Below are 26,001 nucleotides of genomic sequence, written 5' to 3' on the forward strand. Positions count from 1 at the left end.
AACAACGAAAAATAGCAGAAAATGGCAGCTCCTAATCTGTAATTAGCAACAAACTGCTCCGTGCAGGAAAATGTTTCAGAATCTGCTGCTCTGTGTAAAAATTGCACCCTGGTATTTACTTGCCGTCCAGATTGTAAATCATATTTTCCTGTTTACTTCGATTAGACTTTACAGTGGGTGTTATTGGAATTGCTCAATTACGGGCCAGCTGGCAAGCACAGGAAAATTACCTTCTACTGTTCTTCGAAAACAAGGTTCATCCAAAGTGCAAGAGCAGGGAAGGGGGGTGGGAATCAATACATTTTCCAAGGATGGGTTGTTCAGGAAGAGACTTGGTGGCATGCAGGCTCCCAGATCACACTGGAGTTTGAACACCACCTCAGTCTAGAAGCAACACATTCTGACCGAGAATGAGCTGCTCAAGGAAAGAATGTCAGACCACTCCTCCCAGCTCAGGCCAGAAAGCCGAGCCAGAAATGCCCGCCAGCCCCCTGGACGCTTGGCTGGGGAGCAGGGTAGGAGGGTGCTACGGACTCGCCCTTCAAAGGGACCCTTTGTGCCGCTTCAGGGGCGGAGGCAAGGCCCACTGGCGGCCATCTTCTTTCTGGGTGCAGCCTCATTCGCTTCTGGAGCAGCCGGCCACTGGCCCGAGGCCCAGGGGGGACCTGCCCTTCCCACCCCCACCCCCCATTTCCATCTTCCCTAACAAGGCAGGACGGCTTGGTGGTTACAAGCTCAGGTCCTGAGTCAAAGACACCTGGGTTGGAATCCCAGCTCTTGAAATGCATTGTCTGAGTGACTTTTACCAAGTTACTTACTCTGTGAGCCTGTTTCTCTCTCCATAACATGGGGACCACAGCGCCTGCTTCGCAAGATTCCTATATCATCTGAAAACAGAGCTCAAGCCCGGTGCTCAGGGAGAAGCCCTAGCTCATCTGAGGAAGCGCTCGATAAATAGTAGCCACTGCCCCCACTTTCATCAGGGAGACTGTAGGTCCCCGTCCGTTCTCAGCAGCGGACGCCCAAGCATCTATCTGTCCTCTTGGATTTTTATTTTAAAGATAAATTTCATCAAATTTTTTTAAAGCTAAATTTCACCAGGATGGAACAGGCCATCTTATGGCCCATCCCTCTGGTGAAACAGTAGGTGGCCAGTAAGAATGATACTGTGGGAGTCCGTCGCCATGGAAACGTGTTAGGCCATCGGGATGAAGCCGATTGGCACCAGACACAAAGCCGGACGGAGGGAGCAGCGTGGGCGGCCCTGCTCTCGCAGCTCCGCCCCTCCGAGAGCCCAGGACCCAGGGCGGCAGCGCGAGGGGTGGATACCGGGGCACTTTAAGCTCCTGGAAACGGGCGGTCAGCAAACATGGCAGGTGCCAAACGGAGAGAGAAGGTCTAGCACAAGCCCTGTCCCCGGGGGTCATGGGGAATTCTGTGGATGCAGGCACAAATCCGATGAAGGCAGGTAGGGCGAGGGGGCACCGCAGCTGAGTTGTGAAGAGAACCCCCTGCACAGGGCCGACAACACACAGCACAACCTACAGGAGCCCAGGAGTGGGGACAACCAAGATGTCATCAACAGGGGGCTGTTTCCATGAAGCACGGCAGAACCATGGAAAGGGACACCACGCCACTTCAGGCACATCGGCAACAAGGCAACTCTGACAGGACAGAAAGAAACGCTCTCCAAGACACACTGCGAGATGAGTACAGCAGGAGGACAGTGTGGTCCCGAAAGCGCGGCCGCCTTATGGAAGCACCTGCCGTTCTGGAGTAGAAGACAGACCGGGGGCGCCTGGGTGGCTCAGTGGGTTAAGCCGCTGCCTTCGGCTCAGGTCATGATCTCAGGGTCCTGGGATCGAGTCCCGCATCGGGCTCTCTGCTCAGCAGGGAGCCTGCTTCCCTTTCTCTCTCTCTCTCTGCCTGCCTCTCCGTCTACTTGTGATCTCTGTCAAATAAATAAATACATAAATAAATAAATAAATAAATAAATAAATAAATAAAAAGACAGACTGGGCAGCTTTTGCAGGCTGCTTGAATACCACACCCAGGACCTACAAGACCTTTTCCATGAAAAAGAAAATAGGCAAAATTTCAACATGCAGGAGAGGCACACGAGCAGAGGGAAGGATGCGACAAAGCATGGGGCCCTGCCCCGTACACGCTGCGTGGGACTCAGGGAGCACCCCAGTGACAGGAGCAGAGGGTGTGTGGACAGGTGGCAGCACGGGGACAAGGAGCTGGGAAGACAGATTCAAACCAGACCAACAGCTCGCAATGCTGACCGAGTGTAGACTTTACCACGTGGCCACAGGCAGCTCCCCAAGGGGCTGGGCTACTTCGACCTGTCGAGGAAGAGTGATTCTAGGGGGTCCTTTGCAACGCCCAGCACAGTGCCCTGAACACAGCACGAGCCCAATACACGTTTTGGAATGAAGCTAAATCACAGCAACATCTGAAATGATCCAGGCACATTCTCAGACCTTGTGAGGCAAATCCAGACCAGCAGAGCCTGGCACAATCTGGAATTCCCTGGGATTCCTTTGATCCGTGGCATGGGCCTGGCCAAGTTCACTAAGGAATGCCAATTCCCGTCCAGAGACTTAGAGTTGAGTCTGAGGATGGGGCCAGGGACGGCTCAGGGAAAAGCTGGGAGTGAAGCTGGGCTGGGGGCCGGGGGGTGAGGGGAGACTGGTTCCACCTTTGAAGGAACAACTGGGAGCAAGGCTCTGGCCCAGGTAGAAGAAAGTGCCCCAGAGCCGCAGGTGGCATGATGAAGGCCTCCTGCAGGCCACCTCTGGGCACGGACCGCACTCTGGCCTGGTGACTGACAGTGACTTTCCTGAGGGCTTGAGCCAGCCATGCCTCAGCACTCCCTCCCCCTCCCATGAATCAAAGGAAATGGAAGGGAAGCAGCCCCCTTCGGCAAGGTCTTCAGAAAGGCCGCATGCATTTTTAGACTTGCCTCACTTCAGCCATCCGTGTGGCAAATGCTGTCTGGGGACAGGACCTAGAGCAAATTTAGGGACACGCCGCGAAGTGCACCTTTGAATGGGCCGTGCCTTCTGCCAGCGACAAACTGTTAGAAGGGTGGCCAGGGGAGCCGAATCCTGGGGGGGGGGGGGGGGGGGGGGGGAATCAAGGCTCCTAGCTGTCCCACAAAGGGAACCAAACCATTCGGCTTGCGGACTCTATAGCTACGTGCCCAGAGTTTGAAGGAAGAACATTAAAATATACGGGAACCTCACCAGAGCCCTTCCTTTTCCAGACCCAGTTAGTGTCAGGAAAAGGGCCCAGAGGCTCAGTAAAGGGACCTGGTGCTGGAATGTGTGGGCTCCAGAGAGACAGTTCAGTGATGTCCCTTGGCCCAGGTGCCCAGGACTTCCAGCCTCCGGAAGGGTCAGTGAGGAGAGACAGCTGTGCCTCCACCACCTTCAACACACAGAAAACCAGAGACAAACGGCCTCTTCAGTAGATACAGTAACACCCTAGACGCAAGGAACACCAAACCCTGTCAATCTGAGGGGATTCCACGGGAGAGACAGAATCCAGGGAGAAACTGCATTTTGTTTTCACCATTTGCCTAATATCTCCTTGGTCTGTATTTGCGGAACTAAGTGTGAAGCAGAGTCTACCTTTCCGCAGAGCATGAATAAAATAAGACCCACGGCAGCCTTGCTGGATTCTCAGCTTAGTGCATCCACGGAGTCCCTGCGCGTGGGCCCTATTGCTATTCCATTCTACAGAGCGACAAACTGAGGCACAGGCCCTAGGTCACACAGCTGTGAGGGACAGCACAAGGACTCGGGCCACATCTGCTGAACTCCAAAACCTTTGTCTTGACCCTGACTCTTCTACTCCAGGATCTGTGCATTTCATCGTAATGACCCTTCACGTATTTCTCAATTAAACTGACCAAATGTGGAAGCAGAGACACGAGGTCTGTAGCAGTCCTCATCTCCACAGCTCATCCTGAGGTATCCCAGGCCAAGCACCAAACCTTCCGGAACCTACTGCTGAGACACAGCACTAGGGTTCCATGGCTGGCAAGGGTGCAGGGAGGCAAGAGGGCGTCAGTGCCGTCTATCCTAACAGCATGGATGTGCAGCTAGGCCAGTCGCCATGTGGAAGGTGAGGTGCTCCCCATGAACACTGGGGTGTCCCCAGTCCCCTGGGGGAGTCGTGCTGGCTTCCTGCTACACCAGCTGGAATCCACATCCATCTGCCACCTCTCCCCAGGCCTCTGCCTCCAGTGGCCTCTCCACCACAGCCACCCTGCCCTCCTGTCCAAGTCCGTTCCTAGAGGACCCATGGGGGGCCCTCCCGTCCACCTGCAGAGTCTGGGTGTAGGCCTGCTTCAGTCATCCTCTGGTCTCTGCCCGGAGCCTGCCATAGCAGGAACCTGACATCCGGGTCTGTCGGCGGAGTCAGGAGAGCGGGGAAAGAGCAGTGGATCCCCGTCCGGAAGCCACACGGCCACCCAGCTCAGTCCCAGAGGAGCGGCAGAACCCTGCGGGAGCGACATGATTCTGCTAAGCTCACCCTCTGTCATCTATAATATGTGATCCTTGTTCTGACCCCTCACGTGGAAGGTTGAGGAGGTAAGACTCTGCAGGGTGGTCCCTGAAGGCATGAAGTCCTCGGCGTGCCCCAGGCCAAGCAGAGTGCAGGCCTCTATTAGCTGTGTGCGGCTAACACAGGTCACATCTTCTCAGCCGCAGCGTGAGCTGCTGGGGGCAGGAAACGGGCTTGTGAGTCCTCCAAGCACCTTACTCCTAGGATGGGGCTGCTGGACGCTTGAGTCTGTTGCTGATTTTCGTGCTCACTCGGGGCTCCCAGTTGCACATGCTGGGGGGATCTGGGGGGGGCGTCGGGGGAGAGGAAACTAGGCTACAAGAGACAAAATGACCTAAAGACTCACAGCTGGCATGTGCCCACGTCTGACTCTCGGGGGAGAAGAGGTCAACCACCCGCTCAACCCAACCCTCACTCCCCACCCCAAAGTGAGGTGTCTCCTTGGAGGCATTTTCTTTGTAACTGAGATGAACATACCTTCCCTGGCCTAGTCCCTCAGGTGACCAAAGGCCACCAAAGGTCCACATCTGGAGAAGGACCAGCAGTCACATCACCTGCCTAGCAAGGAACCCACCCACGCCCTTGGCTGAACAAAGTCGAGCAAGCCCCCTTATGAGACTATCTTCCTGGAAGGAAAAAAGAAACCAGTAAAATGAGCCACTGAACCATATCAGGACTCTGTTCTCTGGGACTTGACACGGTCACTCTCAGTGTTGTAGGGATTTCCTGGGGTTTAAGCAAATAGCATTTTGAGAGGAGGGGAGGGGTGACATTATTCAGGGACATGAGAGGGTTGAGACCCAGGGCCAAAACAAATCTGAACATGGGAACGAGACAGCCGGTGTCACTTCTTGAAAGCAAAGCCAGCTGCATGCATGACTTGTCAGGAGCTCGTTTATCAATGAGAAACACCCGACAGACAAGTTTCCGATGACACTCAAGTAATTCTCACTACGGTTCGTGTCATTTCAACCCACCAGCCACCATGAGAGACGAGATGCTGTGGACTAGAACTTGCTAAGCAAACTCAAAAGGAAGGACATGAAGGACAAGGGAGGGAGGGGAAGAGAACCAGTACTTACAGAGCACAGAGCCAGACACCACCTTCGCCTCCAAACCGGGGCGTGGGAGAGAAGGGCAGAGAGCAGAGGATGGTGAGACACAGCAAGGGCCCCAAAGATAATCTGAAATGTTAAGCCACTTAGCCTAAGACGACCATGACCTGTTCTTCAGTCGGACCTATTTACAAGTATAGTGAATTTAATCAAACCATGAGGAAAAACCAAAAGAGGCAAGGAGTTAAAGAAAAAAAAAATTTTTTTAAAGCAAAATCCAAAGTAGAGAAGCTCAAACCAGAGGCAGTGTGGTCTGGGTAGAGCCAGCAAGGCTCCGGAAACGTGGGCTCTGCTGCTGGCCCTGCTCCCGAGCAGCTCTGCCTGTTGGCCAAGCCATGCTCCATCTCTGGGCCTCCTCCTGTCAAATGCGGGCCTGGGCCAGAGGAGCTCCATTTCTGACGAGTGAGCGTCTACGTGCAGCCACCTGCCAGGTCACTGTGCCGCTCTGAGGCTCGGTTTCCTCTCCTGTGACATGCAAACAGGAACTCTGAGCGTACACAGAGTCTCAACCATGGATCCGAGGGCGTGTGAACTGTGACAGAGGACGGCAACAGGGCCCATCCCGGAGCATTTGCTGGCATGGGCTGTGTGCAGGCCAGCCTTCCCGATCCTGCTCCAACCTGGCCTGTCGTGCTCAAGGCCTCAGGAAACTGGACAACAGCACAGGCCTACTCCTTCCTCACTGCCGTCAGGAGCCTCAGCGGGGCCCTCCCACACAGCGAAGTGGGAAACTGGGAGCCGTTCTGCTCTGCTGGCGACCTCCAGGTTACGCACGGCTGGGGGAGGTGGCGTTACAGAACCAGCCCCTCTCCTACGTATCAATGGAGAGAGACGGGGCTGTTGTGTACGTTCATTCTCCAAGCTCTGTCCTCAAGCACGCTGGGGCATCTCAGTGTCTTTCAGTGACACTCACCACGTTCTGAATTAGAAGTTTCCTGGAGGCCCAGGATGTTAGTCATTCACCAGCTTTCACACCTTCATCTCCCACCCCTGCAGCAAGAATATCCTCTTCCTAAAATGTTTCTGGACTTTCAGCGTCCACAGACCGCTACATTCTCACGCTCCTGCAAGACGAGCCACCCCCAACCGGGCAGCATTCGTGGCTTTCACGCTAGTATGGCTCCAGAAGCTGCACAGGCAGGAAGAAGCACTCCAGCTCAGCCCGTGGCCGCAGCCCAGTGCGACTCCCACAGAACTGCCAGGTCACCCCGCTGGGGGCTCCTAATCACTCAGCAGCTGGCACTCGGGACACAGCTAGGAGAGCAGCGATCTCTTTATCTCAGGGGCCTTGGGGCCCCAAACACCATCAAAACAAGTATCACAGTGAAACCCTGGAGGTGACGCAGGACGGACCAAAAGGCTCTAGGAGATGGGGAGGGACATGAGCACCACTAGGTTTCCCATCTGCCGCCCACTCGCAGATCACAGCTTCATCTCATCTTCCTACGGTACGTCACCCTCCTGACCCGACTGAGTCATATCGGCCAACCTGGTTTCCCGGGTCGGGTACACAGATCAATCAGACAGGCAACAATCTTACACCAAGCCTTCCGCCTTCCCCCCTCGACCCATTTCATACAGCAAGCACCACCATGCACTCAAGACCAGCGTCATCTGCCAAAAGCAAACGCGAGAGACTCAGCTGCCTGACCGATCTGTTACAACGAACGACAGGTATGCCTGAGCTCCACGGCACCTCTCAGGTCAAAACCCCAAAGTCATCTCTCTGCTACCTCCTGGGGTGGGGATTCCGAAGGGTGGGACGGACCCTACTAAGCTCGCTCTGGCCATGGGGCACTCTGCAAAAAGGCCCAACAGAGAAAGAGACTCTCTCCTTAAGAAGGGCTTCACTGGGATGCCTGGGTGGCTCAGTTGGTTGGACGACTGCCTTCGGCTCAGGTCATGATCCTGGAGTCCCGGGATCGAGTCCCGCATCGGGCTCCCAGCTCCGCGGGAGTCTGCTTCTCTCTCTGACCTTCTCCTCGCTCATGCTCTCTCTCACTGTCTCTCTCTCAAATGAATAGATAAAATCTTTAAAAAAAAAAAAAGAAGGGCTTCACTGAGGTCCTGTTGCAAAGCAAAGCCCAGGCAGGCCCCGCAAGTTCCTTGGAACTGACTATGAAATGAATATGAGCAGCTTGGGCAGCAGCTGCTTACTGGGTCCTGAGCCCCTTTTTGATTTTTTGGCAGAAAGTGGGTGCAGGAGCAAGGCGAGGGGGAGCCCCCAGCCTTGGAAGCCCTGCTGAGCCATTCTAGAGCCTTCCACCTGCACTGTGATGGCTCTGAGACTCCAAAGGTCTTTGGGAGAGCTGACCTGATTCCCAAAGGTGAGCACACCATCCTCCTCATCAGAAATGGCCCCGGAAGAAAGAGGTTCGCTCCACTATCTGTCCACAGACAGCGTGAAAAACTGCCAAATGCACCAGCTGCTGCCATGCTTGTCTTATTGTCACTGTCCCCAGCCCGGAGTCACCAGAACCCAGTGTGGGTGCCGGCCTGCCCTGCACTGCGGAAGTCCATTTCAGTAAGTCAGCAGCGGAACTCTAGAGCCAGGCCTTGGGGCGCCTCCCAAAGCCAGCACGCAGTGGCCTTCGGCTCTCGGGGAAGGGTCCGGCCCCGCTGAGAGCCTCATCTCCAGGACTTACCAAATGCGCAAGAGCAAGTGCGCCGCACAACCCAGCAGTGCCCCTGACCGGGGGGAACTCGAGGCGAGGTGGACAGAGATTAGCAACGTCCTAAGAGTTGGAAATAACACTAAAGGAAACAAAGCTGTCAGACTACATTAGGGGATGGGATCAGAACGGGTGCAACTTAACAGGTACTGGTCAGAGGCTGGCATCTGGGCGCCAAACCAGTTTTGGGTGCTCTCAGTGATAAGCTAACAAACAGCAGGCTATCACCCCTGAAAAGCCCGATGAGATCTGAGCTGTGTTCACCGTCCCACAGGCCCTCACTGAGCGCTTACACCGCAGAGGTGATGGGAGGAGCTGGAGCCAGAGGCCCTCCTCCCAAGGAAGTGGAAACTACTAACAACTGATACGTGAGTCAAATAAAAAGCAAAATGAAATATACTAAGAAGCAGAGCACATTTCAAAAAGCAAGGAACACGGTAACAAATCAGACTTTCTCAAGTTCAGAAACTGGCATTGCAACTTTATGGGTTAAGTACAAAGCTATCCTGGGGTTTCTCTCCCCACTACCCCCCATCCCCCGCACCCTGGCCAGTTCTCTGCCTGGGCAGATGCTTGCTCACTTCAATTATTAATAAACCAACGAAACATTTAATAGACCTGTGATAGTCACAAAGCACAAAGCCCAGCCAGTGCCCAGGAGTGTCTTCCATGTCCACGAGCTCCCGGCAGACTGGCTGGCAAAGCCGCCCTGCGTGCCGTCTCCTGGCCCCTGGTCTGGCCTCGCCTGGCCACTGTGGGTGGCAGGAGGGTCTGAGTCTGGCACAGGTACCCAAGAGGCAGTTTCTCTGAGTGCTGCTGACCATGGCCCAGCGCAAACACACTTCATGAGCCCAGGTGAATCCCACCGACGTCACAGAGGGCATCATTGATAGCAGGCAGCAAAGGAATAAGGGAGTTTCTCTCCAAAACTCTCAGTAGAACCCAATTTAAAATTCACTTGCCATCCACAAAGAGGAATGAGTCAACCTCCAGAGAGAGGAACCCAACACGTACTATGGGCAAAGTCCCCATGCCCCTGTATCACCCCTGTGCTCCAAGAGCCCACCGTACCAAATTAATCTGCCTTCCAGAGAGTCCTGCTCGTGGACAGAAAACCACCTAACAGCCCAGCAGTAGGGGCAGGGTATACAAATGCAAAAACACCTGTGCAACGGACAAAAGGCAGCTCTTCGAAAGGTCAAGAGCCCTCAACACATACTATTAGGAAATCATCTTCCAATCTAGTTGTAGCAAAGACCAGAACAGTGGACATCATCAACTCCCATCTGGGTGAAACTAAATGATTCTCATGATCTAGAAGTCTCTGGAAGGATACAAAAGAAACTTAACATCAGTGGTCTTTAAGGAGGGAAAGCAGGTAGCTGGGAAGAGAAGTGAGAGGAGACTCCTCAAAGAACACCATTTTGCTCATTTTGAATCGAGAACCACATGCAGGATGACCTATGCAAAACATAGATAATTTTTTAAAAAAATCTAAACTATATAGAGGCGCCTGGGTGGTTCAGTGGGTTAAGCTTCTGCCTTCAGCTCAAGTCATGATCTCAGCGTCCTAGGATCGAGTCCTGCATCGGGCTCTCTGCTTGGCAAGGAGCCTGCTTCACTCTCTCTCTCTCTGCCTGCCTCTCTGCCTCCTTGTGCTCTCTCTCTGTCAAATAAATAAATAAAATCTTTTTTAAAAAATCTAAACTATATATACATATATCGGTATGTGCTCGCACATGCAGGGTACAGCTGTGGGAGGATAAGCGAGAAAAGGCCACCGGGGGTTCCTCCCGGGAGGAGGAGGAGATAACGTGACTGGGGGACAGGGAGAGTTACTTGTCACTGCTGAATTTGTAACATACGCATATATTGCCTGTTCTTAAACACTTAACACACACACACACAATGCTTGTAATTCCCCAAAATACACTATGCGACTGCACGCATCCAGACCTTTGTCCATGCTGGTCTCTCTGGCTACAACCAGCTCCTTGCTCCTCCCATGCCCCCCTCAGCCTCCAGCCAGGAGAACCACTCTCACTTCTTAGACTCCACCCAGCTGCCACCTCTTCCAGGAAGGCCTTGTTCACTGGGCACAGCCTGAACCATAAGAGCATGAAATGAACTGTGTAAGATTCTGGAGGGCACAAGCCCAGCCAGAGTCCCAAGTCCCCAGTACCTGCCACAAGAGCTATTCGGGAAATGTTTGTTGAATGAAAAAACACATTCACCACGCTAAGTCAAGCCTCAACTTTCCCAGTGCCAAAAGCTATTGAAACCTCTCCTGCTTGTGGGGTTTCCCCCAGCTTTCACAATTGTGTTGTTAACACTAACTCCAAGTATGACACCTCTCGGTCCGCAGAAATCATCTTTTTTTTTTTTTTTTTAAGATCATACTATGTAAGTTTTACTTAATCTATACATGAAACATACAGAAAAAATAACCCAAAAGTAAATCCACTGAAAGCTTAAATAATGGTTATCTGAAAGGAGATAGGACTATGGGTAATTCTGATTTTCTTCTTTTGACTTCTTGTGCAATATGTACTTGCATTATATACTTTACATAATTATTTTTACATGCCTATGCTTCAAGAACATACTTTTATTCTTTTAAAAACAACTTCTTAAACATGGAGGAAGAAAAGATCGGGGCATTAAATTGCATCATGTGCATGGATTCCCAGCAGCAGAGCGCTAGCAGAGTCCGCAGCCCGCACAAAATCCCTGCCCTGACAGCACCCACCCCTCCTGGGAACCTGCGAACTCATCAAAGCCTCAGCCAGAGCCTCAATGCAAGCGCAGCCCTTCTCGCAGAGGATCCTCAGAAACGCCCGCCCCAGGCCCAGGCTTTGTCCTCCACTTTCTGCTTTTAGGAGCGAGGGCTGGCCCCCGGCGGGGCTCACTGGAGCCAGAGCTTCTGGGGTCAGCCCCGTGGGCCGGCGTCTCCTCCGAACAAGGAGGCCACAGGCCCTGGGAGCCTTCGTGGTGAGCGGCAGAGGGACAGCAGGCACGATCGTCCGAGAGAAGCTGAATGTGTGTGTGACACTCTGCTCCTAGACACACCAGGTACCTTCTAGAGAACATTAGTTTAACAGGAAAATCCCAAGCGCACCCCGTGCTGGGCCTCTTCTGCCAGATTTCCTCCCAGTGTCAGAGTCCCGTCCCAAGTCCAACATTCGCCGGCTGAGCTGTGCCAGGCACCGAGGGCGGAAGACGGACCCAACCGAGTTCACATCACCTGCCAGGTGTTCCAACACCTGTACGACAAGGCACCATAAGTACCAGCACACGGTGAATGCCACGGGACAGAGGAGTGGGCTGTGATCCCACGTGGGGAGGTAATCCTGGGCAGATGTCCCACAGGAGGTGGCCCCAGTGCCAGGCCTTTACGGATGGGTAGGAGTTCAACAGCCAAAGACAGAGCAAGGGCACCCCAGGAGGAAGCCAGTAGTCTGGGGAGCTGGGAGATTAGGGCCCCTTCCCAGGTTCCGGTGGAAGGAGCCCCGCGCTGCCCAAACAGGCACATGTCCCGCTGATGCCGCTGCCCCTCCTAAGGCCCAGGGGCGTGGGGGGCTCTGCCGCTGAGGGTGGCCTTGGGCTGCCGCCCACCTCTCTATCCCTGTCCCGCCTCCCCCTCGCTCTGACACCTCGCTCTCCGGGGTCTACCCTACCACACCTGGCCTGCTCTCCCGTTTGCCGGCGAGAACACCAGGCACATGAGCAGAGCCACAAGGGACACTGGCCGGAGCTTTACTCAGCTGAACACAGTCAGGGGCCCAGGGGGTCTTGACAGGGTATCCCAAACCTCCCCCTTCCGTAAAACGACAGCATAAAGATGCAAAGCCGCAGAACAGTTATTTCTATCTGCCCGTGAACCAGCAGCCCCCGAGCCGCCCCACGCGGCTAACCGGGCATGCCAACACACAATGCGAGAATTGTGCTCTCTCCGCAGAAAGGGGAGTGGCCATGCACCAGCCCATATGACAATGTCACTATCGTCTCGGACCCCCGAGTTACAAGTATGTGCTCAAGGCATGTGCGGAGCACGCGCTCACCACGTGTTTACGCGGCTATGAAAAGCACAAAAGCCCAAGGGCCGATGTGCTTCAGCTGCCGGGCCCTGGCCTGGGGACAGCAGAGGACCAGGGTGGCGAGAAAGGACTCAGAAAAACACCACAGAAACGCTGCATTCAAAGCCATGACTGCTTTATTGTCCCCGAGTTTTTAAACGGCAGGAGTGGAAGGGGGACACTCCTCCAGAGAACAGAGGCGCAGGGAAAACTGCAAAGCTTGGCAGAACGTGTAAGCCACGCCACCTCCCAGCTAGTCTGGCTCAAGCTAAAGACACGCACCGAGCAGGGTCTCAGCCTCACTCTGGACAACCGGAACCAAAAATGAGATGAAATCAATCTCTGCCAGCCACCGACAAACAGACAATTCAGGCCTGTCCGACCAGGGCTGCTCTGTATGGACGCAGGCACCTTAGCTCCTAGCTCTGGGCCTCAGTTTCCCCAGTTGCAGCAAGTTCTCTTTCCCTTCTGGCAGCCCAGACCGGCTCCTCTGTGTCAGGGAAGAGAAAGGAGGGATGAGAGCAGCTGCTTTGGGACACTGTTGGTGCCCCCCGGCCCAGCTCCCACCAGTACATGGGGATGCTGATCTCAGGGCACCCGAGACGAAAGGCACCTCGGCCAGGGATTGGCTCCTGGGAAGTCTGGGGAAGCATCTGGAAGCACAAACATCAGGAGGGACACAAGCTGCCTCAGAGGTTGACCGCGTCTCTGTGCTGGTTATTAGCTCAACCCGGCGGGGGCCCTGCTGCAGTGGGAACAGTGAAGACAAACCTAAGAAAACAAAGTTCGAAACCCAGGCTGACCAGTATTGCCCTCCTTTGGCGTTAAGGGTCCAGACAAGGAGGGGAGGGACGGCAGGGGTGGACAGCGGGTGGCCTGTAGAGAAAGACTCGCCTACAGGTAGGAAATCGATGTCTAACTACGAGAATGGAAGTCTGAAGACAAACAGCTTGAAAATGGAGGGCGCCTCAGTCCGCTCAGGCTGCGATCAGAGTACCGGGAACTGCGCGGACTACCAACAACTGGCATTTCTTTCTCATAGTTCTGGAAACTGGCAAGTCCAAGACCATGGGGCCAGCAGATTCAGCGTCAGATGAGAGCCGCCTTCTCACTGTGTCCGTCCTCCTCACAGGGCAGAAGGGATGAGGGCTCTCTGGGGACTCTTCTAATGGGCGCAAACTAAGCCCATTCATGAGGACTCCCCTGTCATGACCTAGTCACCCCCAGAGGCCCCAGCTCCTAACACCATCACCTTGATTTCAACATACAAACTGGGGCGGGGCGGGGGGGCAGGGGAAGACACTCAGTCCGTAACAGTTGGAAATGAAACCTCTTTGAGCATCGAGGGTCAAGTTTCCCAGAAAATAAGATGCAAAGTTGTGTAAGCGCGTACCTCCACACAGTGCAAAAATACAAAGGAAGGTAAGACTCACTGAGTTGCCAAGGGCAGGCATTCAAGTCGCTAGCTGGGACCTGTGCAGGCTGCCCCACACCCTTGCTGAGGTAAACACTACAGCATATGACACCCTCTTCAACAATGTGGTTTCAGCACAGCGCTTCTCAAAGTGTGGTCCCCGGACTGGCAGCAGCAGCCGCCTCACCGGGGAATTCGTCAGAAATGAAGTTTCAGTCCCCACCCCAGCTGACTGGTTCAAAAACTCTCTGTGAGTGGGGTCCGGCCATCAGTGTGGTAACAAGCCCTCCAGGTGTTTCTGGTGCTCCCAAAAGTTTGGAAACCAATGTGTTTGTGCATTCGGTACCCAGAACCCTGCTAACGGGGAGGACAGCGTGGCTGAAAAACCTGAGGTCCACCGAGGCCGAATCTCTTGTAACAGTCCATGAGGTCGGTCAGTAAGGGGTGCGAGGCCTAAGCCCACCACCAGCACCTCTTCTGGGGCAGGACCTGGGGATCGAGGTACAGACGACCTAGTGCTTGTCCATAAGGAGCAAACAACCTGGAGGGACACCTAGAAGCCCAAAGGTTGACCATCTAGTGAAATGTGTCAGAATCAGCAAAGGAAAAAAAAAATGCCTGCACAACACTGGCCACAGGAGGAGGGGAAAAATGGGGTTGAGCAAAACAGGTGCAGAAAGAAGAAGGTGATACTAAATATTTGTGGGACTATGAGAAGAAAAACTTAATTCCTGGAAAAATATGAACTGCCATTTGGAGAATCTTTTCCTCACTTCCGCTTCCTCAGCTGAGTCTCTGCTGAAGCGTCGGGGCTGGAAGAATCTAAGTGTATTTTCATTTATTCTCAGAAATCTTTCTCTTTCTACCACCAGCAGAAATTATCTACTTGGGGTGCCTGGGTGGCTCAGTGGGTTAAAGCCTCTGCCTTCGGCTCTGGTCATGATCTCAGGGTCCTGGGATCGAGCCCCGCATTGGGCTCTCTGCTCAGAGGGGAGCCTGCTTCCTCCTCTCTGTCTGCCTCTCTGCCTAATTGTGATCTCTGTCTGTCAAATAAATAAATAAAATCTTTAAAAAACAAAACAAAACAAAAAGAAATTATCTACTTGATAAATGGCAGCTCGACTGCTTGTCAAGATAATTTAAAGATTAAATCTTTGTTTAAAAAAAAATCCCGCAGTATCTGTTAAAGCCATGGAGACACTTTTAGACTAAAAAGATGAAACTGGGTGAAGCACCTGAGTGAATCTATAGGGCTGGTGGGGGAGGCACAGGAGGAGGGCGTCACAGGGCGTTGCAGGGCCCCCCGAGCGGAAGGTACCTGGGCAGAGGATGGCTTCTAAGTTAAGAGCCCTGTTTGTGGTGCTGTCCTCCCAGAGCCAGTGGCCACTGTGGGGGCAGCAGGGAGAGCACCACCCCAGCCCTGAGGAGAAGGCTGCAGGTCCCCTTTGCTTAGCGCTGGCTGATTCTGCCAGTCCGCCTGCAGGGTCGTGGTGGGAATGACCCAGAGCCCCAGGCAGCAACAGCCACGCACCACCCCTCGCCCTGCGCCAAACCTGGAAATCGAGAACTTGTCAGTCTGTCCTCAGAATGTCTGTCCTACTCCAGGGATCTCGAACTCAAGTGCTTTCTAGAGGCAAGCAGGAAATGTAACTGGGTAAAGAGCGCCAGGCGGGAGCTGTCATGTGCGTGGAGAGCGCACCCTGGGAGCGGACAGCGAGCTACTCTGGCCACTCCATCCAGCACTGGGGGACTGAGTGAGAAAGAGGGCCCAAGGTTAAGACTCAGAATCGCTGACCTTGTCAAAAGAAGGTGAAAATCCAGACTTCTTTGTACAATCCCAGCTTTTAAGTGTTGTCAAGAAATGCAAAAATTCCTAAAGCTTCATGGGGGTCAAGCAAATCATGCCCGAGGACCACATCTGGCCCCCGGACCACAAGGGTGCAGGCTCCGGTTGCACGGATGCTGACTGCTCAAACTGATATGGCCTGCACAGCAAGGCTTCATCTTGGTTGGCAAGCTGTGTGAGCTCACAGGGCGTCAGTGCCCCAGCCACGCATGTCCGTCCCTGTCACTCTTGGCTCATTCTGAGTGAGCTCAAGGCCCCAAAATGACTAGAAAGCAGACTTGGAGATCCCGAGCATGTCCAAGTAGAGCCACAAAGCTCCCAACCCTGAACCGTACGTGCCTCCCCACTTGCGTACTTAGGGAGGGGACTGACCTGGGCTGTGTCCCTGCCCGGCCTCCACTCTAGAGGGCGAGCTGCAGCATCCCTGGGAGCAGAGAGGGGCCTAGAGCCTGTCCTGCCCTCGTGAAGAGGCCTCCCTTCTGGTCTCTCACAACGTGGGCTTGGGGCAGGAAAGAGTTTCCATGCCAAACACTTGAAGCAAATGCAAGGACAGCCGGCAGATGGGACAGACAGTTCTGGCTCCCTGACGCCTACAGATGGCTGGCTCCGGCCGGGTCAGCGGGAACAGAACAGCTGCTTCCTCAATCACATCTCCTGCACAGAACACAGGATTCTGTTCTGGTGACTTCTCTGTGAGATATAGAAATGACAGGGGGGTTTCCTGCCTTTATTTCAAAATAGCCTGGGACAAACGAAGACTTCTTGTACCATAACAACACATTAAAAGGGAAAGCTCGATGAAGCAGGTTTTCTTAAATGTCAACCCACAGAGCAACCTACTTCTCTGCCCACAGGCCTTGATAAAAATGTGACTGGGGAGCCCATCCAGAGGAGCAAGAGACTACTTTCAAATGGCAGCTCGGTCCCCGACTGCAGATAACACCAGGGGTTGAGGAGACAGGCTTCAGAACAACCGAACTGGGGTCAGGACCCGCACTCGGAAGGCTACGGGTGGAGCTCAGTTCCTTACCCACAGAGAGGGGCTAACTACCTAACAACCGACTGCGGGACAGTCGATGAGAATGTATACACAGTGCTTGGCACATAGTAGGTGCTCAGTGAAAGCTAACTCTCAAGTACAAAACAGCTTCCCCGGTAATCTTACTTGCACCACGGTTCTCTCTGCACATGTGCGGGTTCTCCCCCGTTCTGGGTGATGAGATGGCAGTGAGCAATTCAGGGCCCAGCCCGACCTGCCCGGCTCTCAGCCCTCCCCTGCTGCGGAAGGAAGACACAGGAGACCGCGTGGGGAGTGGCTGTCAAGAGGCGGGCACGCAGTCAAGCCTGGCCTTCCGGGGCTATTCTTTTCCTTTTTAAAGCAAGAGACAAAACCTCTCTGTGTGCATCCTCTTAACCCCAACTTCCTCCTTACCAAGTGCTTCAGTCTTGCACCTATGCCATGGCTAAATCCACCAGGCTGGGTTGGTTTTCCCCTTTCTTTACTTTTGCCCAGGGTTCTGCAAACTCTGCCCAGCATCTCGCTCTTGCACTTTACCAGTTTTCATTCTGGCTATACAGGTAGTGGGCACTGGCTAAACTGGGCAGACGCGTGCACACTGTACCCATATAAACCAACACAGACCAGCCCGGCCGCTCCTAGGAGCAGGAGTGGATCAGACTCCTGACCACACACAGCATGTCATTAGAAAACCCAGAGCAGCCATCCGCAGACCAGGGACGGCCCAGCAGCGAACAGCCACACAGCTTTCCTCCACACATAGATCCATCAGTGCGCACAAAGGGGCGGGAGTTGCTTCTGGCACGGACGGGTCCAATGAACTGAAAACCCACGTTCTCTATGTTCGCCTTCTCACGTCAGAATGACTCTGCCCCTCATTAGCTTCTGAAGATTTTTTTTTTAAGATTTTATTTACTTATTAAGAGAGAGAGGAGAGTGTGTATTAACAGAGGGAGGGGCAGAGGGACAAGCAGGCTTCCTGCTGAGCAGGGAGCCCAACGTGGGGCTCCATCCCAGGACCTTGAGATCATGACCTGAGCCCACGGCAGACGCCCAACCGACTGAGCCACCCAAGCATGAGATTCTTATTCAGAAAACGTTGGACCCAAGCAGACAAGAGCTCCAAGCTAGTCAACGAGCTGCCTCAGTGTTGCAGCTAAGAGCATTTTGAGGGGAAAGCCACGTGACCTGAGCTGGCTTAGGGAGCTAGGGCTCCTCTTTCTTTCCTCAAGCTCCGCAGTAGCCATGGTTCAGAAGGAATGAAGTAGTTCCTTATCTGTGTCCACGGAAAACATGGCCACTTCGTCAGAGCAAAAATGTTTCCACCCCAGCATGGTGGGAGTGGGGAGAGATGGGAACAGGGACGTGCCAGGCACAGCACCGCTGATGAGTCCACCAGCCCAGGTGAGCCAAGAGGTGCAGAGGAAGGAGCAGGGCTCACAGGTTGGGAGAGCGGAGCGGCGCTGAGGGGGATCCTCAGACGGCAACCGGACACTTTCGATCAGGACCTGGGGCCTGGGCAGTCGGGGTGGCTTACCCACGGGTCACCCGGTAGTCTGGGAGGCAGCTTTTTCTGCACCCACATTCCCTCCGTCAGGTCACCCATTTCTCCATTACCTCTAAGTCAGTGAACTCACTTTCAATTCTTTGCTTTGGGCCAGAAAAGGCCAGTGTTCGTTCTCTCACTGGAATGCCTCCTTTGGTTCTCTCTGATCTGGTTTTTCTACACACTGGGAGACAGTCTAGGGTGCGTCCCCCCAGCGGAAGCTCCTGTGCGGACGGCGGTGGTTCACACTGTGCCGTCCAACACTAAGTACCTGACGTGAGGCTAGTGTAACTGAAGAACTGAGCTTTCAATTCCACTTTGTGTCATCAACTCAAATTTAAATAACCTGACGACTTTGCCAATTATACCTCAGTGAAGCTGAAAAACTTTTAAATAGCTCTACATATGTGGCTAGTGGCCACCATACATGACAGAACATACAGCATCCACACAGAGAAGAGTCAGCACGCTGTTCCTGTGAAGGGCCAGGTGGTAAATATTTCAGCCTCTGTAGACCGTACAGGCTCTGTTGTCACCACTCAGCTCTGCTGCTGTAACGAAGGCAGCCACAGGCACTGCAAACACAAATGGGCATGCCTGCGTGCCAATAAAGTTTTATTTACAAAGGCAGGCAGTGGGCCAGATCTGGCCTGTGGGCTGAGTTTGCCAACCCCTGATACAGAACACAGAACTGGGAGTTCAAACCTCAGGACTACTGTCCACCATTGGGATGAACTTGGTCATCTTTATCTTATTAAACCTCAATTTCTTCATCTTATATAAAGAGGGGACCATCGTAGCGCCCACGACTTAAGGGGGCTCTAAGAGTTAAATGAGAAGCCTGTAACGCACTTAGCACAATGCCCACACTGAGTGGGTTTTCCTAAAGTACTTGCAGGGTAAACGGGAGCCAGATACATCCTGGGTGCTCTGACTTCCATTCTCCCGTGTATTCCTCCCCATCCTGTGAGGCAGATGGCTAGTCCTGTCTACAGGGACCTTAAATGGTCGGTTCCAAGTCAGGTGCGATAAAATGACAGGACTAGGATCCAGGGTTCCCCATTCCGTGCCCTAGTCTCAGTGTCTCCTCCATGGGGGCTCTTCTATCTGACGTCAGCCTGGCTGTCTGGGCTCATATCTGCTAGCCTGCCCTGTGAGAGGCTCACTCCTTTGTGAAGGAAATCATTAAGAAAAACAAAGCAGATCCTTTCTTATGGGCTCTAAGATATTGTGCTGTCCTGGTTCCTGTTTTGTCCACCCCTCTGGAGCCCTGGTCACCTCTGGGGACTAGAGACCCCTCACCTAAGGCTGTCGGTCACCGACACACTACAAGACATCCTCCTAGTGCGGTCCCTGTTACTGTGCTGGGTCAGAATGAGTCTTCTTCCCCATCTCCTTGGCAATTATGCCAGGATCATTCCCAAGCAGAGGACAGGGCACTCAAGACGACTGTCTTCTCCTCCAGAGCCCTAAGACACCACAGGCTGTGGCCAACATGCCGGCCTTACTGCAGCCACCAAGCAGCTGGGCCAAAACCCAAGCAGAGGCCAAATCAGCTGGGCCCCTGCTCTCTCCTTCTGCCACAGCTAGGGGCTGGAAGCTAGGCCCACGGTGCCCCCAGGAGCACCTAGGGCCTGGCCGTGCCACTCTCTACCATGCCACTCATGAGGGAGGTCACCGGTCTCCCCCAGACCCCACGTATTGCCCGGAAACAGACAGGGGCAGCCTGCTCGGTCACTCTCGCACAAGTCCAGGGGCAGGGCTGGGTCAGGCGTTCTCACAGAGGTTCAAAGCCAAGCAGGACACCTGCAGGCATGGGGCAGCGTCTCGGGCCCCAGCAGGCAGACACCTCACTGGCCATCCTCTGACCCGGCACAGCAGTCACTGGGGCCCTGTGCCGCGTCCCGGAGCACGAAATGCCCTAGAGTCTTTTTCGTAACACTCAGGGACATGCCTGAACCTCACACAAGTTTAGAAAACAGATTGGTTTCTATGTCAAGTCAGAAGCCCGGGTGTCGGGGCCAACAGGCTAGGCCACTATTCCCAGCATGTGGCTCTTCTGCTCCAGGTCACAGTTCACCTGTTGGCCAACGTAGCCTCAGCCAGGCCCGATCTCTTTGTACTTTCCTTTCTAATACGTCAGGGTGTCAGCTAACCTCCCTGGTAATCAGATGAACAGGGAGGTTTACCGCCGAACTGAACGCTATTTAAAGCTAACGTACTTCTCTTCTCAGGCCTGAATGCTGATGAGCAAAACCCTACGAGGCGTGGAAGAGACACCCCAAAAGCCGAGATGGGCTGCTACCATGCCCATCATCGTAGGCTCATTATTTTCCTAAATTCTCCTCCTCTGGACCTGAGTCACATGCCGCACAGTCAACAGGGCCTGGAATCTGGGCTGGCATCTGAGGGTGTGGAGGCCACAGGAGCGCTGGGCGCCAGGAGTCAGGTGACCCAAGGCAGAACATTCTCGCGTGTTTGTGTCAGCAGCTCCCCCACCCCTGGAGAACACGCTATGACAGAGCCCGAAGGGTACTGAAGCTCCTGTTTCAATCACACCAACATGGCTACTTTTTTCTGTAAAGAGGGAAAACAAAAACAAAAACAACAGGTAGTTTTATACTGAATTGGATGTTTTCAACTCACCCAATGCTAAAAAAAAAAAAAAGGCTTCGTTCATCGTGATTTCTTCAGTTCCAGTGTAGGCACAGGCAAGGGACTCTGGAAGTTCTTGGGAATCCCAAGTGTCCCTGCTGCAAGAGCTCCCACTAAAATAAACGAAGGCCACATCCCTCTGGCCGAGGAGATGGAACCCGGTGGAAGTTCCACATTCTAAGAAGCTAGCCTTGTGCCCTCCAAGGAAGTCACTCCAAGGTCAAAAGGACTGGGCCCCTGGGCAGTCCGCCTGGAAGGTGGCCCCCAAAGTGAGGATTGCTGCAGAAGACTACTCCCCCGCCGCCAGGTGGTGACAGGACAAGTGCTATGCCTTTCAGTCCTCACCCCGCCCTGGCTCAACATCCCTCCCACGGCTCAGTCAGTGGGCTCCCAGCTGTCTGCTCCAACGGGCCCTGAGCTGCCACACCCCGAACGCTGAGCCTCCAAAAGCACAAAGCATCAATATATGGCCCCGGCTCCCAGCCCTCCGCTTAAAGACAGCACTCCTTCGCTCTGCGCCTGCTGCCATCCTGACCTTGACCAGCGTAGCCCAACACATTCTTATCACTCAGGCACCCCAGTCCCGGTGGCAGTCAACCACCTGCTGTTCCCCAAACGCCCCAAAGCATCATGCTTCTGGGGCTCCACACTTAGAGCGCCCTGGTCTGGAACATCTCCCGCTCCCCGTCCTTCCTTCGCCTGTCTCAATTCCTGCTCATTCGTCAAGACTCGGGGAGCCTTTCTGCCCTCCTCCCTTTGGCTTGAAATGAGCTTCCTGAGACTCCCAAGGGACTGCAGACTCGCCATCACCCCGTGCACCCACATCTTCGTTACACGCATCATGCTTCGTCTGGCACACAGTAGGAACTCAGTCAAAACAACTGCTGTCTCTCGGGGCGCCCGGATGGCTGAGTCGAAAGGGCACGTGACTCTTGATCTCAGGGTCCTGAGTTCAAGCCCTACATTGGGTGCAGAGCTTACTAAAAACAAAAAAAGTAAAAAAAAAAAAAAAAAAAAAAAAAAAACCAGCCGTCTCATTATCCATGACACAAGCCTGTGAGCTCTGCAAAAACAGGAACTCGCTTTACTCATCTCTGAATTCTTCAGGGCCTGACACACACAGAGGGCGTTTATGAGTTACCGACGGACTGGACTGTGTCCGGGGTACCACCAGCATGGCAGGGAGGCCTGTGCTCACCACAGGAACAATGACACATCTGAAAAGGCACAGAGGTGAGGAAAAGGAGTTCTGGCACATCCACCAAGACCAGAGGCAGTCCAGATGCCTGTTATCCCCCTCACACAACCCCTCGTCACAAAGCTTCATCCTGTCCAAGAGCAGGGTCGGTGTCAAGGCCATCCAGCTCGAACCACCATGTAGGGCCCTCTGCAGGGGGCTCTCCAAAGCCAGCCTCAACCGCGGATGCCAGCGTCTGAGGGGAAGGGGCTGCCACCACCTGGAGCCAGGGCCCCCGCCAGAGCCCAGTAAATAATAGCGAGCCTTCGCACTTCAAGGGGTACCAAGGGGTCTCCCCCAAGGCTGCCCAAAGTCCAGCAGGCAATCTCTCATGCCAAGACTGTCCACCCTGTTTCCCCACAGAAGGCCAGGCTGGGGCTGACGAGGTGTAATGCTCAGAAGACACGTGGGGGGAGATGGTCAGGAACCATGGCCTGCGCCAGGAGAAGCCCGGTGACCACTGAGGAGGGTAAAGGCCATTTACTCTGTCGACTCCGTCAAGGGCTTGGTTCAAAAGCCCGAACGACCTTAGATGAGCGCTTCCCCCTGGAGAGATGGCCAGCCACGTTCTGGTGGCACAGGGGTCCAGAGGCAACTGGAATCACACCCAGGGGTCAGCAAGAGGCGGCCAGGCTGGGGCCAAGTGCCCCAGCTGTAACCCCATGACCTACCCCAACACTGACTGCGGTTGTGAAGGCAGCTCACAGACTCGAAAGAAGGGGCAAAACCAAATAAAGACATCAGCTGCAAAGAATCTCAGAGAGGCTGAGGAGGAGGTAAACGCCCTCCCGCTCTCAGGCCAGGGAGGTGCGCAGCCCTGGAGACTTGCAAAGAACATGCTCGCATTCGGAGGTTGGCAAGAGCAGAGCCAAGGCTCCAAGGCCACGCTGACATGCATTTACTTCCCTGTGTTTAGGACCAAAGTCAGTCACTTTTAGTAAACAGAGATTTTGTTTCCTAAGGAGAAAGCTTAAAAGAGTTCACCAGCCTTAACTCTTGTTAAGAGACACACTGTGAACTAAATTCAAACACATGCTTTCAACCCTTCCTCCTGAAAAAAAAAAAATCTTAGGACATCTGGGATTGCAGAGTGCTAGGTGAGGAAAGGCTCTATCTGCCCCATTCTGGCCCATCCAGCCAAGCTCAGCCTGTGCTCCGTCCTGTCACCCCCCAGGGCCATGAGGACAACTGCCCTGTCCTTCTCTGGTCCTGCCAGCCCTCCAATCTGTCCTCCACACAGCCTGTGCCCACCACGGGCTGCACGAGGTGCTCACTGACATTTGTAGGGAGCTAAGGGTCTCCACGCATAGACTCACTCAGTGTCCTAAACCCACAGGTTGGGTGCTGCTGGCAAGGCCGCCGTTCAGATGAGGGAACCCAAGTTGGGAGGGACAGTCACCTGCCCGAGGGCAGAGGGTCAGCACAGACCTTGGATTTGAACCTGGGCCCTGACTCCAGAGCACCATGCTGCGCCGGCCCTGAATGACGCAGACCTGGGTTTCAGCTATGCTCTGCCCAAAGCACCTCCGTGGTCCTTCCCTGGCTGGAAGGTGGCCAGCCCTGGTCCGCGTGGTAGCACTTCTGCCCTTCCAGTCCCACGCGCATCTCCCACCTGCCATCCCTCCACACGGCAACACACCCCACACAGGGGCTTCTCAGACCAGCTCTTAACGGCTCCTTAATGCGCTAGGAGGCAGAGCCAGCAAGACGAGAACTCCAGGGCCCAGGGGGTCACACGGCACACAAGTCCCGCAAGAGAGGGGCAGCTTACCAGAGAGCCTTCACAGGAGGATGGCCCCAGGACCATACCACGGGGACCCCAGCATTTCACACCCCCTCTGGAGTCTCAGAACCACAGACCACCACCACCACCCGCCCCCGCCGAACCCCCAGGAGACGACTCCCTCTCCTCACCCAAAGCACAGAGGTGGCTGGCGACAGAGGACGCAGTCCTTCCACCTCTGAACACGCAGCAAGGCTGCTCCCGTCCAGTGGATGGAACCTCCCTCAGCTCCCAGGCCCCTGGCCAACACGAATGCCAGAGCAAGGGGAATTCCAGGCACGGCTCAGGCCTCTCCCAGCTGGGCCTTGTCCGTCAGGGCACTTCAAGCAGAGGGCAACTGGGAGGAGGGTGGCCTCCCTGGGCGGAGGACAGGCGAGCAGGAACACTGGAACCCACGCAAGCCACCCCTCTCTCCAGGGCACTGCTGGAGCTGCTGGACACAGAGAGGCCCGCCAGCCGGGCTTGGGCCTGCCAGGGCCGCCCTAGCAGGCTCCAAGGCACGGCCACCCAAGCCCCTCCTGGAAGCAGCAGCGCGGTGCCCGGGCAAGGACGACCAGGGCACAGCCCCCGAATGACACCCCTACCCCAAAAACACGCCCTGTGTGCAGCAGGAACTGCATCACCTGTCCACGGAGGCAGGCGCCGGACAAAGAGCAAGGGGGGCAGGGTGGTAAGAAGGCAGGACCAAAGCCAGCCAGAATGAGCTGAAATCTCACTGTCCCCTCTCTCTCCGGGCGAGTAATTGCTCTGAGCGGCAGCGTTTCCAGCAATGGATGGAGCAAGTCCCTCGGCCATCTACGCTGTGCTGAGCATTAAATGAACTAATGAAGTCAAGGGCCCAGCCCCACTCGGGACGCTCAGCAGGTGCCCCAATCAACGCTTGGGAAATGAATGCCTGGAGAAAATAAGCCCCCCCCTTCCCCACCTCATTAGGCCCAAGCCCAGCTCCCAGCAGAGGAGAAAGGGCCCTTATTTACCCCCACCAGCAAGGCACAGAAGAGCAGGTGGACAAACCTTGGCCAAGAAACCAACAGCCTCTCTTTGTCAAGCTCAAGGTTTCAGTATGTTCCACTGGGACTCAGTTTCCCGCCCCCCCCCCTTTAGTGAGCCCAGCCTCAGCAACCTAAGGGATCCCTGCTGAGCCTGCATCAGGGGAGGGGGAGGGGGTGAAAAACAGGACAGACTGATGATATGGACCGAGGGCAACGGATGGCACGTTTCACTAGCCGGAAGGGCTCTCAGCAGTGACTCTGTGGCCTGTCGCTCTGTGCTGTGTACAGCACACTGTCCTGCAAGCAAGACTGTCTCAGAGTCGTCTGTCCACAGAGAACATGGGTTCTGTTTCCTCTGTGTGCCAGCTGTGTGACCTTGGCAAAGTCATCGCACCTCTGGAGGTGGGGGGAATTTCTTCTCTGTAAGCAGACACAAGCAGGCCAGAGACGCTCGTGCTCTCTACAGCCCCTGGTCATTCTAAACATAATTCTACGACGCCTAATCTCAAGCATGCAAACAAGAGGACAGGTTCTGAGCAGTCAGGTACAACCAGGTGGCTAGACAGTGTGACAGTCGCTGCAGACCGAGGAGAAAAGGAATGACCGCTCACTGAGAATCCCCAAGATGTGGCCGGGACCCAAACTGCGTCTTCCTTCCCCTGAAACCCAGAGGGATACCCACGTGCCAAGCCTGCAGAAGGCACCAGAAGCTGAAAAGACCAGCAAGGTAGAGGGGAGGCAGGGCCCTGTGTGAGAACTACCCTGAGGCAATGAGATGGACAAAACCTGCCCTCTGCATTCCAGAAAGAAGGTCACTCAGGGTTGCTATACCAAATCCTGGGCAGGGAGGCACACCCAAGACCTAGGCCAGCAGAAATAGGAACTACCTGGATGATGTCTACAGCAGGCACTTCGCCCAGAGGTGGGTACCTTTCAGATCCTCCTGCAGAGACATGGCAACAACGGAAAATTCCAGTAGGTTTATTCCACTCCTGAAGAGCAAGGTCCCTGAGGAAGTGAGGTATGCTTGGGGTCTATTCCAGCCCTCATTCCTCAGTCCTGGGTGCAC

At 54.5% G+C, this 26,001-nt stretch overlaps 1 protein-coding gene across 1 annotated transcript in view; it reads right to left on the reverse strand.

Moving 5' to 3' along the window:
* Window positions 1–26,001, reverse strand: part of LOC111144656 (family with sequence similarity 53 member B) — a 101,751-nt gene that overhangs the window by 69,660 nt on the left and 6,090 nt on the right. The gene's annotated exons all lie outside the window — the stretch shown is intronic.

This window comes from Enhydra lutris, unplaced genomic scaffold (assembly GCF_002288905.1).
Source record: "Enhydra lutris kenyoni isolate GAN:26980312 unplaced genomic scaffold, ASM228890v2 scaffoldscaffold12, whole genome shotgun sequence".
In the NCBI taxonomy this organism is placed as follows: domain Eukaryota; kingdom Metazoa; phylum Chordata; class Mammalia; order Carnivora; family Mustelidae; genus Enhydra; species Enhydra lutris.